The sequence below is a fragment of the Eublepharis macularius genome, chromosome 2 (assembly GCF_028583425.1).
Source record: "Eublepharis macularius isolate TG4126 chromosome 2, MPM_Emac_v1.0, whole genome shotgun sequence".
NCBI lineage: Eukaryota > Metazoa > Chordata > Lepidosauria > Squamata > Eublepharidae > Eublepharis > Eublepharis macularius.
The window spans coordinates 46,441,937-46,454,722 of NC_072791.1; positions in this window are offsets into that span (position 1 = coordinate 46,441,937).

The following is a 12,786-nucleotide window of genomic DNA, read 5'->3' on the forward strand; positions in this document are numbered from 1 at the left end:
GAACAACAACTGAAAACATGGTGTTTTTATTATTTAAGCCCATTCAGATCACATCTCTACATGTATACTCAAAACTAGATAGTTTTTCATATTGTCAGGTTTTGAGGCTAAAAAGCATACTGAATTTATAGCCCAGCTATAAGGAAGGGAGAGTCTATTCAACTGTACATGTAGCAATTTGCTATACAAAAAAAATTGTAAATAAGAAGTCCCAGTCTTTATTGTAATAATTCCAACGATGAGCCATTTAAAACATGCAGAATATGTTTGGGGGCCAAATCCCTTTTTTCAATGGTAGCCTTGAAAAATTAAAAATAATAAAAATTAAATATATTTTCTGTTCCTGTTCATACAATAGCTGAAGACCAGATCTAAGTTTTAAGTTTTAAGATGCAGAAGCAATGAGGTGTAGAAAAGGTTAGACTTAATAGCATTTGCAAGTTGCTCTTTTTAAATTATAATTAGTCACGCACCCTGTCCCTCTGGAGTGGCACAGCTGTAGGTACCAACACTACAGAAAAGTAATCAGAGTTGGGAAACTAGCTGTCTTGCTGGTAGGATTGCTCAGGCTTGACCTGGGTGTCTTATGCACAGTGATGATTGTCTATGACACTCTCATATTCCACTATGAATGCAGAGGCAATGGCAACAGAAATCGAGTTTCCACATGAGGGTTTTATCTGCACTTTCCTTACCTCTGCACTCACAAACAAACAAACAATTTGTGAATAAGTATTCAGGACAGGAGCTTCCTCAGAAGAAGACCCAGAAACTTTAACTGGCTGAGAATGTTTGTGGGTTGTTGTAATGAACAAATGATTCAAATCCTGTGTCAACTATTTCACCCTCCTGTTTGTTTTTGAACTTTATATACCTGCTCATGGGGTTGCTACAAGAACACACAGTATCTGAGGTACATTTGATGAGGATGTACCCAAAGGCCTTTGCTCTCAGCCCTCTCAGCACAGGCCTTCCAGCATCAGCTAAAGATGTTATTTATTCTGGAGAGCCTTTTAATTGACATGGTCTACGTTTTTAATTGTTTGCGTTTTGCACTATTTTTTGTAAATTGCCTTGTCTTAAGAAAAGATAGCTTAGAAATGCTCCAGATAATGAACTGCAAGGTACTCAAGGTTCAGTTATGATGTACCTATAACCGGACTCATGAGAAGAATGCAATATCACAACAACATGTCTAAGCTACCTAAAATTGCATGCCTTATATCGTGTTTTCTCACACTCACTCCTCCAAGCTCTTCTGAGCAATCCACCTGTCCTCAGGTGTCTTACTATCCTGTAAGACACACGTTACATTTCAGATCCTTAAAAAACTCACCAATCGTATATCATCATATTGTTGTGCCTTTCAAGTAATTTCTCACACATGGAAGAGAATGCCTTTTTTTAAGAGGGTGCTTGCTTTGACATTTGCATGCATCCTCTAAAAACAAGAATGTGTTTTCCCCTCTCCATAGCACAGCTTTATTTATGTGCAAATGTATGCAGATTTAAGCTATTGATTAATCAACTAAAATGCATTCAATTAATCAACAATGATTTATTTAATTGGGTGACAGGCTTACTAAATGTAAATGAGATGCCCAGCTGCAGGCTACAAACTTTTAGAAGCACCACACAGGAATTGATAACCAAGGACCCCTATACTAAATAGGCCTGCAGGAAAACACATCTCAACCACACATACTGTGTTTGTGTGTGGTGGGTGGATTGGTCCTTTCATGTCCAGAGGAAATGTGGAGCTATGGATTGGATTAGAAGGCTCTTATCTCCCTATCCTGCACCTAGGCTTGCTGGTTTGAGTAGCATGACAAATGTGGATAAATGTGAATTGGGTAAGCTACTGTTGAGAACGGCTGCTAAATCACAGGCAGGCAAGCTCATGGGTGTGAATTTTATGTCCCACCCACCCCCTTCACTCCACATCTCCCCCTCCCCAAAGCTTCCACATTTTAATCTCTTTTTACTGTTTTCATTTCCTCCTTTGCTGGGGTTTGTGTTTTAAGTACCATCCTGTGAGGGATTTCATAGGTGACACTCAAACTAAATCTTATTCCATACATATGAAGGGAGAGATTTATTGGGCCAAGTTTGACAGAAATGTGCAGAGCAGCTGGGACTGCTTGAAATTCATCTCTTTCCCCGTCAGCTCAATGAGAGTTCAGTGTGATGGGGATAAATTGTATGTTATGCTTTTTCCCCCCAATTAGACTCCACTCAGCCACAAACTACCTCAATAAATAAAAAACGCCCACAAGTGAACATTAACACCAGGAAGCCATTTCTGTCCATGTCTCCCTGGACGGCCTGTGCAATAAAATACCATCTCATTATAGTGAAACAGGGAAGAAGACAAATGGTGCCTAGGACGGAGAAGAGGGGAAAGGAAGCTTAGCCAGGGCTCATCCAGATGATGGCTCTCATTTAAGGAATTCAATGTACTCTTTGCTGTTATCAGTACTACAGGATGCTTTATCCATAGATAGCCTCACACTGGCTAACCAGCAGGAGCTGTTTATGGGAGTAGTGTCTTTTTCCAGAGACACTTCCTGTGCTACAGCAACGCACTCGAACAGGGATTTAGCTTGGAACATAGAATGTCTGCTCTGAACCAGTTTCAAACCGCTTGATCCATTGTGGGTTCCTCCAAGAAACCATGGGGGCTGCAGTCTTGAAGGAATGAATTGCACATGCTTGATTTCTTATCATTTGAGTACTTGCATCAGAGTATGAAGTAACTGAAAAACATAGTGTTGGATGTGCTATAGGAATTTTGCCTGATCTGATTTGTAATGGCTCATTCACACATGAAAGACCAACCATGAAGCAACCTATGATCAAATGAGGAATTAGCTCTAAGGTCTAGTCTACAAGGGACACTGGATGAGTGGCAGGATGCTGAAATGAGTATCAATTCAACTTCTGGTTAGAAACTGGCATTTTAAAATGTATGTTAAAAGATCTTATAATTTTTAAAAAAATCTACCACACCAGGGAGCAAGGATCTAGTTCAGCCTTCACTTTGATGTAGCTGTAGTAATTTTCTATTTTTAATGTATTAATGCCACACACACACCTTCAAGATAAAGTGGTTACATCCTTAGCATTTTACTAACTCATTTACATCTTGTTCTACTGTGTGTAAAGACCAAGCTTAAAACAGGATCCTCCCTACCATGACAAAACTACAAATCTTTGGAAAGAAGTTAGGATGATGAAACCAGTGTCACGCCTGTGAGGTACAAATGTGCCTCAGTAATAAAAATTACCATTCAAACAGTGTCCTCCTGATAGGAAATCTGTGTTTTGGAATTCAACACTGACCACAGCAGCAGTTCTGAAAATGGGAGACAGCAGGCCTTTGGTAAGAAGATACAGCCACTTGCCAGCAAAACCAGAACTCTTTTATGATTCAATTTGCTTTCAATTAGGTCAGGAGGCGGGAAGCCAATTCCTGCCTCTCAATCTATGTAGCACAGGAGGCAGTGAGAGTACGGTTTAAGCCTAAGCGCCTATAAAACAGAAACATGCAGTTCTGAGCTGATAAGGATGGTTGGGAAAAGTAACAGGAATGATGCTGCACTTATCACTGTACATATTACACAGTGTCCAAACTCCCAGATGATGGAACAGGACTGCAGTGTATGAATAAAAATACATCTGATTGGAGCCCTCAAGCAACCCACAGACATATGTCAGTACTGGATCTAATCATTAGGAGGCCAGTGACCAACCCAAAGACAGTTTCTCCTCTGCCTAGAGATATGGTACAGTTAAACCATAAGCCTATATCATAAAGCATGGAGCGGTATCTCTCTAGAGGCAGTAGGATATACAAAGCCTAAGGCAGGAGTAGATGGGGAACATTTTCCTCCCAGCTGGAGTTGTTCTATCATGGGAGCCATTTCTGCTCTTCCAAATTGCACCAACATTACTTCTTTTAGAAAATGTTGGTTATAAAAATGCCAACCCTTGTTCTGAGACATCAACTTCCCATACAATATAATGTCCACCACTTAGTTCCTTATTTCATATTTCCATGAAGCATAACAGATAGCCACCCCTTCATTTCAACAGTACAGGTTTAAAGTATCCTGCATTTGTGAAATTTTAATTTGGCAGCCTTATCCACAGAGTCAGTGACTGGATTCAGTGGCATAGTTACACACTGTGCTGCCTTCCTAACCCCTTCACTTTGACACGAATCTCTAATTGTACAAGATTGCGTTTAGAGACTTACTGTCCCATTCACCTGAAACAAACAAGATGGGATAAAGTCAATTTAAAGCAGAGAACAAGTGGACTGAACATTTCTCTGGCAGCTGCTTTTCACTTATAAAGGGTCTTTTTTAGCTTTCTGATTGTTGCACATTTAATACATTCAAAGTATTTATGTCATTTATTATTTGCCTTTCTCACCAAGACTCCATGGATTACACAGTGTGAGACAATTTAAATCAATAGAATGAGACATCTGACAGACAATAAATATAGGTTTGAATTGCAGAAATCTGACAATAGAGCTGAAACCAAGCTGAAACAAAGCATAAGTATTAACATGACATGTTAAATGGTGTCAGAATGACACAGTAGGATCATACTTACGCAACTAGACAGTAGGTACTAGATACCATAGCACAGAGCTCAGTCCATATCCCTTTACCAAACATCTTTCTGAAAAACTTTTCATTACAGTATAGACCTATTACTTATATAAAAAACCCTCTCCTGAATAAATCAATTTTGCACAGTTTGCAGAAAGGCTAGAGTGTGAGAGCTTTCCTGACCTCATTCTACAAGATGGGAACCAAAACAGAGAATGCTCCTGTACAGGCAGTGGCTGATATTGACCATTTTCAGGGTAGCACTTGCAGAAGGCTCTGCTCAGATGAGCAAAGCTGTCCTGGTGGATCATAGCTAGGTTTGCCAACCTCAAGTTGGTGGCTGGAGATCTCCCGGAATTACAATTGATCTCCAGCCACAGAGGTCAGTTCCCCAGGAGAAAATAGCTGCTTTGGAGGATGGACTTTATGGCATTATACCCCATTTAGGTTCCTCCTCTCCCTTTGCCCAGAGTCCACCCCCAAAATCTCCAAGAATTTCCCAAACTGGAGTTGGGAACCCTAGGGGGAGAGGTAGTCCTGCAGATATGAAGGACCCAGGCTATGAAGGGCTTTGTATGGGATGGCCAATACCTTGAACTGAACCCAATAACTGTAGAGCAGCTAATGGAATGACTCTGCCTAGCACCTGATAATAACTGAGCTGTGGCATTCTGCACCAGCTGGAGTCTCTGAGTTGACTTTGAAGAGAGACCTATCTAGAGTATATTACAATAATATATGTGCCATGTTACCATGGCAGGGATCCAGGAGGATAGACCGGCCGTGTCAAGGTAGGGGGCTATGTACTGGACTAGACTAAGTTGGAAGAAAACATTTTTGCAGCTGTAATGTTTTTATTTGGGACTATTTTTAATTAACTTTGGTTCTGTGTGTTATTGGCAGTCTTAAACTGGGTTTTTATCCATTTTATGATTGTTACTTTATTTATATTGTAAGCTGCCTTGAGTTCCTGCAAAGTAGAAAGACAGCCAATAAATATTTTAAACAAACAAATAAAACTTGCTTGCTTCTCCAGCAGCAATGTTGGATCCAGTATAACCCTTAGGCTCTTAACTGAGTCTACAAGGGTCAACTGAACCCATCAGAAGTGGGAAGCACAAGGTCCTTCAAGATCTCTGCCTTCCCAACCAGCATCACTTCTATTTCGTATGGGTTCACAGTAGCCAGATTTGGTGTACAGACCAGACCCAGAAACTCAGGGGGAAATTATGCAGTCTACTGCCTAGTTTGTCGTCGGTATTAGGTTTTATTATTTTTATATTGCATTTAACGTTGTCACTATACATGCTTAAAACTTGTTAGCTTTGCCAATAAATATAACTGAGCTTTTGCTTTTATACCACCATCACCACCCCCAGCCATTTTTCTTTTTAAAAAAAAACAAGTATGACCAGGAGAAAAGCATCTGGGAAAGACCTGGCCCTTTAGCCCTTTAAAATGCCTAGCCTTGTTTATACAAAATCAGTGTTACCTGCATTGCAACTACATTGCCATCTCATATTGTTAACCCCAGAATGTGCCCACACACTATCAAAAAGCATATTATCCGTGACTATTTCTGGTATCTCACCTGTAAAGAAAGCATAACTGATCCTGAAGAGACAATCATACAGGCTAACAGAAATAGAATTAAAACAGAATTAGAAATAGAATTAAATTAGAATTAAATTAAATTCGAAATAGAATTAAAACAGAAATAGAATTAACAGATAGAATTAAAATTCAATAAGACCGGAATACTCTGGAGAAGTGGGCAGCTGTGAATAGGATGCAATTCAACAAAGACAAGTGCACAGTATTACATCTGGGCCACAAAAATGGGAAGCACAAATACTGGATGGGGATACACTTCTGGACAGTAGTATATGTGAAAGAGATGTTGGGGTAAGAGTGGACTGTAAACTAAATATGAGCAGTCAGTGTGATGCGGTGGCAAAAAAGGCCAATTCAATCAAAAGGGTTGTATCAAAAGGGCCACAGCATCGAAATCGCAGGAGGTCATAGCCCCTCTCTATACTGCCTTGGTCAGGCCGCACCTGGAGCATTGTGTGCAGTTCTGGAGGCCTCACTTCAAAAAGGATGTGGACAAAATCAAGAGGGTACAGAGGAGAACAACGAGGATGATCAGGGGTCTGGAGACTGAGCCCTACGAGGAAAGGCTGAGGGTCTTGGGAATGTTTAGTTTGGAGAAGAGGAGATTGAGGGGGGACATTTGCTCTCTTTAAATATTTGAAAGGCTGTCATTTGGAGGAGGGCAGGGAGCTGTTCCAGTTGGCAGCAGAGGGAAGGACCTGAAACAATGGGCTTAAATTACATGCAGAAAGGTACCGGCTGGATATTAGGAAGAACTTTTTCACAGTCAGAGTAGTTCAAAAGTGGAATCAGTTGCCTAGGGAGGTGGTGAGCTTCCATTCACTGGCAGTTTTCAAGAAGAGGCTGGATGAATATTTTTCAGGGATGCTTTAGGCTGATCCTGCACTGGGCAGGGGGTTGGACTAGATGGTCTGTATGGCCCCTTCCAGCTCTATGATTCTATGATTCTAAGAAATGCCTCCAACTTGACAGACTCAGGCTACAATAGGCAACCATAGGTCACGAGCCTCCATCCCTCAAATCTTCAGGAATTTCACTTTCCAGAGCTGGCAACCCTACTGGAGGGGGAAAGTGGAATCAATGACAGACAAGGATGACAGGGAGACCACAAGATAGCAGGAGAGTTCTGTACAGATCAAATTGTTTAAAAGTTTGTCTCCCCTCCCTACAATTGGTTAGCTTCATCCCTGCGGTCTAAGCCTGCCCGCCACTTCATCTGTGATTAATTTAAAGCCAATGGCTCAGTGGTTAGAGTATCAGACGAGAATTTGGGAGACCCAGATTCAAATCCCTACTGTGCTGTTGAAGCTCACTTGGGCTGGTAACTATCAACTACCACACAGGGTTGTTGTGAGGATAAACTGGAGCATGGGAGAACAGTTGTAAATGTGGTAGACATATCTAAATGCATAAATAAGTACAGCAGCAACTATGTTGTTTGAGTCCCTGGAAGCAACCGCATCACAGGAGTCATACAAACTGGATCTGCATTCTGTTTCTAAAGCTGATGTGGCTTATGTTACTGCAGTATTTTTTTAAAATAAGCAAATGAATTCCAGAGCTTTCCAATGAATGGGCAGCTCAGCTTGTGTAAAATCTGTTTTGTTCCTCCCAATAATATAGCTTCGGAAAGCTCACTGAAGAAATAAACACTTTGCACAGCTTTAGATTAAACTGATTCAGAGCAATCAAAAACTAGTAGCTCATCAGTATTGATCTTTCTCAGATGGTTTCAGACTTCACATTTATGGAACAAAGAAAGGCAGAATGGTTTCCAGTAAGCTGAATCGAAACTGTATCAGCGTCACCAAAACCACTTATTCCATTTCAGGAATTCCATCCTTCATGAGCTGGTGCAGGTGACAGGAAGGGGACAAATTCAAAAACTTGCCTGAGTAGAATAGAAAGATGTCTATGAATTTGCTCTTTGACCTGATGCTTCCCCAAAGGAGGAGCAAGCAGTTGATGCAAACAGACCCCTGAAGCCAGCCAAGAGATAAGACAGGGTGAAGTCTGTGGCTTGTGGCTATGTATGAGGTCTCTCTCAACATGGAACCACATAAGTTTCTTTATACCAGCTCAGCACACATACACAACCAACACATCCCCCACAAAAAAGCTCCCCACACTGGAGACTGCAGACATTGAACCTCACACCTTCTGCATGTAAAGCAGATAACTACACTGAGCCACAGCCCATCTCCAAAGGAACTGGGATATTGTGAAGGGGTAAGGAAACAGGATTGGCAAGAGTGGCAAAAATACCAGTACAGTGCCTGTGTGCAACAAGGAAGAAAAATGCAACATCTCTTGCAATAGCTGGTCTTGTGACATTCACTGACTGATGCAGATTAGTAACAATAAAAACGTCACCCCAACTCCAAGCCAACGTATTCTATAATTATCCCTCAAGGGATTTCTTGGAGTTTCCTCTGAAATACCAGGTCATTGTTAGAAGCAGGATTTGGAACAAGATGGCATCCATGACATTATGCCTCTGCAGCTCTAGTGTGCAATGTAAAGGGCAGAGACTGGGGACAACTGATTAGGGCTCAAAGAGTCGATTTCCACAACACCTTTGAGTATGCTGAGATATGGATTACTGGGGGGCATGGTCAGGGCAAACTATGCAACAAAGGGAGACAGATGTTCATTTGTTTCACCATGCCCTCGGGCCATTCCTCATCTTTCCTGTGCAAACCATCTAAAAATGGGAGGGAATGATGACCCAAAAGCAGGACTCCACATCAGAGGCCCCATTCCGTGAAATCCTAAGCAGAGGGCTTAGACTGCTTAGGATTTCACTGATTGTCACCTAGCGTATCTGTATTCTCTTTCCAAGTGGTAAGGAGGATTGAAACAAGCTTGCAGGTATGTGATGAAGTGTGTAAGAAAACAAAAATGTTTATTATTCAAGTCAGCATACTTAGGATTCCAAAGAGGCCTCCCTCCTGGTCACTGCTCAGACGCTAACCTGATTAGCTTCAGCAAGGTTGCCCCAACATGAGACCCCAACCATAACTAGAAGAATTTACCAATCATCTGCATCTGTCTTTTTATCTTTCCCTTCCTCCAAGGAGTTCAAGATGTTTCCCCTTCTTTTATTTCCCTGCCTACAACCCTGCTCAAGCACTTCCTCACAAGTGTAACACTCAGCATGCGTTCACTAACCTTTTACCACACTGAAAATGTTGATGTTTTATGCAGCTGTTCTGTTTGCTTTTATGTGTATCGGCACAACACAAATGTTTCCTTGGACAATATCCTTATCTGGATCAATGTTCTTAAATCAGGCCAATTCTCAAATAGGCTGATTGCTGAGAAAGAACGTGTAGCCCAAAGTTTGTTTGCTACAGGATACACAGGTTACTAAGATTACTAAGAGCCAGCATGGGTTTCTCAAGAATATGTCATGTCAGGCTAACCTTATCTCTTTTTTTCAGAAAGTTACTACCTTGCTGTATCAGGGGAATGCTGTAGACATAGTTTATTTCGATTTCAGTAAGGCTTTTGATAAGGTTCCACATAATATCCTTGTCGACAAGTTGGTAAAATGTGGTTTGGATCCTATTACTGTTAGGTGGATCTGTAACTGGTTGACAAATCGCACCCAGAGAGTGCTTGTTAATGGTTCCTCATCCTCTTGGAGAAGAGTGACAAGTGGAGTGCCTCAGGGATCAGTCCTGGGACCTGTTCTGTTCAACGTTTTTATAAATGATTTGGATAAAGAAATAGAGGGAATGCTTATTAAATTTGCAGATGATACTAAATTGGGAGGGATAGCAAATATGGTAGAAGACAGAGGATGTTCTTGACAGGTTGGAAAACTGAGCTAAAATGAATTTCAACAGAGATAAATGTAAAGTTCTGTATTTAGGTAGGAAAAATCAAATGCATAATTATAGGATGGGGAAGATGTGTCTTGACAGTAGTATGTGCGAAAAGGATCTAGCGGTCTTAGTAGACCATACACTGAACATGAGTCAGCAGTGTGATGTGATAGCTAAAAAGGCAAATGCAGGTCACCCAAAGAGATGGTATCACTCTACTCTGCCCTGGTTAGACCACACCTACAGTATTGTGCTTAGTTCGAAGTACCACAATTTAAGAAGGATATAGACAAGCTGGAACATGTCCTGTGGAGGGCAATGAAGATGGTGAGGGGTCTGGAGACCAAGTCCTATGAGGAAAGGATGAAGAGCTTGGTATATTTAGCCTGGAAAGGAGATGACTGAGAGGTGATATGATAACCATCTTCAAGTACTTGAAGGCTGTCTTATAGAGGATGTCACAGAGTTGTTTTCTGTTGCCCCAGAAGGTCGGACCAGAACCAATGGGTTAAAATTAAATCAAAAGTGTTTTTGGCTAAACATTGGGAAGAATTTCCTGACAGAGTGGTCCCTCAGTGGAACAGGCTTCCTTGGGAGGTGGTGGGTTCTCCTTCTTTGGAGGTTTTTAAGCAGAAGGTAGATGGTCATCTGACAGCAATGTTGGTTCTGTGAACCTAGGCAGATCATGAAAGGGAGGGCAGAAAGGGTTACATCAGTACTTAGTTCTTGTGGTCCCTTCTTACACACCCAGAGTAATGCCGATTGCTACTTTGGGCTCAGGAAGCAATTTTCCTCAGGCTAATTTGGCTAAGGATCCTGACAGTGTTTTGCCATCTTCTGGGCATGGAGCGGGGGTCACTGGGAGTGTGTGTGTTTGGGGTGGGGGGGGGTAGTTGTAAATGTCCTGCTTTGTGCATGGGTTGGACTAGATGACCCTGGAAGTCCCTTCCAACCCTATGATTCTATGATTCTAGGTGTAGCTGCAAGAGGATGCTTTATTTTTCCACTGGCTTTTGATAGGCTGGGACAGGATGGTAAAAAAAATTAACCTCTCCCTTTTGGCTTAGGACCCTTGTCTCCTCTGAACTGAAGACTGGAATGTTTTTTAAGATCGTGTAAATTGGAAATGTTAATGTTTTTAGAAAAATAATATGATTTCTTGTTCCCGCAACACACAAAATATACACGCCTATGTATAAAAAGCACATCTTCCCTGGAAAAGAGATTCACACACTGCCTTTTAGTATTACATTTATATGCAACTGTGTCTTCAAAAATGGGGGATTAGGGCCCATTGTTGGGAGGGGGGGAACTGGTCAGCTGCAAGGTTTCAGATATTCTTTTCTTCCATTTCTTGGTCCCAGTGAAATAAAATACAGAAATAGATACAGCCCACTTGGGAGTCCTGATGTCAATTTTATAGCAGCTGTTCTGCCGCTGTGGCAAACAGATGAACTTAACAGCCTCCGGCACAGAGTTTACAGACATGGATAATCATTCTAGAGTAATTACCAGTTTGCTCCCCCACAGGAATTCACCTGCAAGAAGTTGCTGGGAGCTAATTACTCCAATTACTCCCCTGACGCATGCAGCCTCAGCGACGAGAGCAAGCAGTGCTCTTCATAATAGCTCAGGTCATCCTTCCTCCCAGAATATACTTCTTCCTACTGAATCCTAGACCTCTGCCCATCTGTCAAGTACAACAGAGCTTTCTACCCCACCTTCATTGTATCATAGCCCCAAGCAAGGCTTAATGTACCAACTTGTAGCCCATTTTACGAAGGTTCTCCAGCTGTGCTCCTGAGCTGAAGATAAGACAACCAACATTGTGCATACCTCAACTAAACTGACTTAGTTAATTGAATTCCAAAAAGAATAACCTGCTAATCATATATCTGGAATGACAGGGGGAAATGTTCCAACTAACAAGGGGAAGAGGGGCATAATTGCCAGTGCTAGACTGCCAAGGAAAGCCATAGGGGAAACAAAGCAAGAAAAAAATAGCCCATCCTTGATTTTTATTTCTCTGAATTCTTGCCGAGAACAGTAACAAACTCCACGTGCTCTACTAACCACCTCCTTTATCCTCTCAAGACCATTGCTATCATAAGATGCTTAAGGTCCAGATACCGTGCAATCCTAAGTAGAGTTACAAGTCCATTGAAATCAGTATGTTGAAAAAAGTGCAACTTTGCTTAGGATTGTACTGTTAATTTCCTTTTAAAAGGAATCAATCCCCATCACAATGATGGACTAGATTTTGAACATTTGGAACTAGCAGTACCCAACTTCTTCAGTGCCTCAACTGACCACGAATGATGGAACCTGCAGCTGCACTAAGGTTGGGAGGTTTGTATATCACTGTGACTTCAATATGCTCAAACCTTGAATATGTATGTACAAATACTGCCCACTGTCCTGTCACTGCAGAATAGTGATATGAGTAAGTACCAGACTGTGGAAACAGGGAAACACACCTGACATTCTTTTGTCCCCTTTCTGGGCTGCCATGCATGCCAATTTGTGGCAGTAATTCCTACATAAGGCCAGGAAAGGAACACAGTCATCAAAGTAAAGGAGAAAACACCTGGAAACAACAAGGAGTCAAATGCAATCAAACTAGAGATTAAAAGAATGTTACAGTTCAACAGTGCAGCCCATATAATTCAAATGAGAGCATCCCAGAAGATGACAGCAGGAATGGCCAAAATGTGCAACAC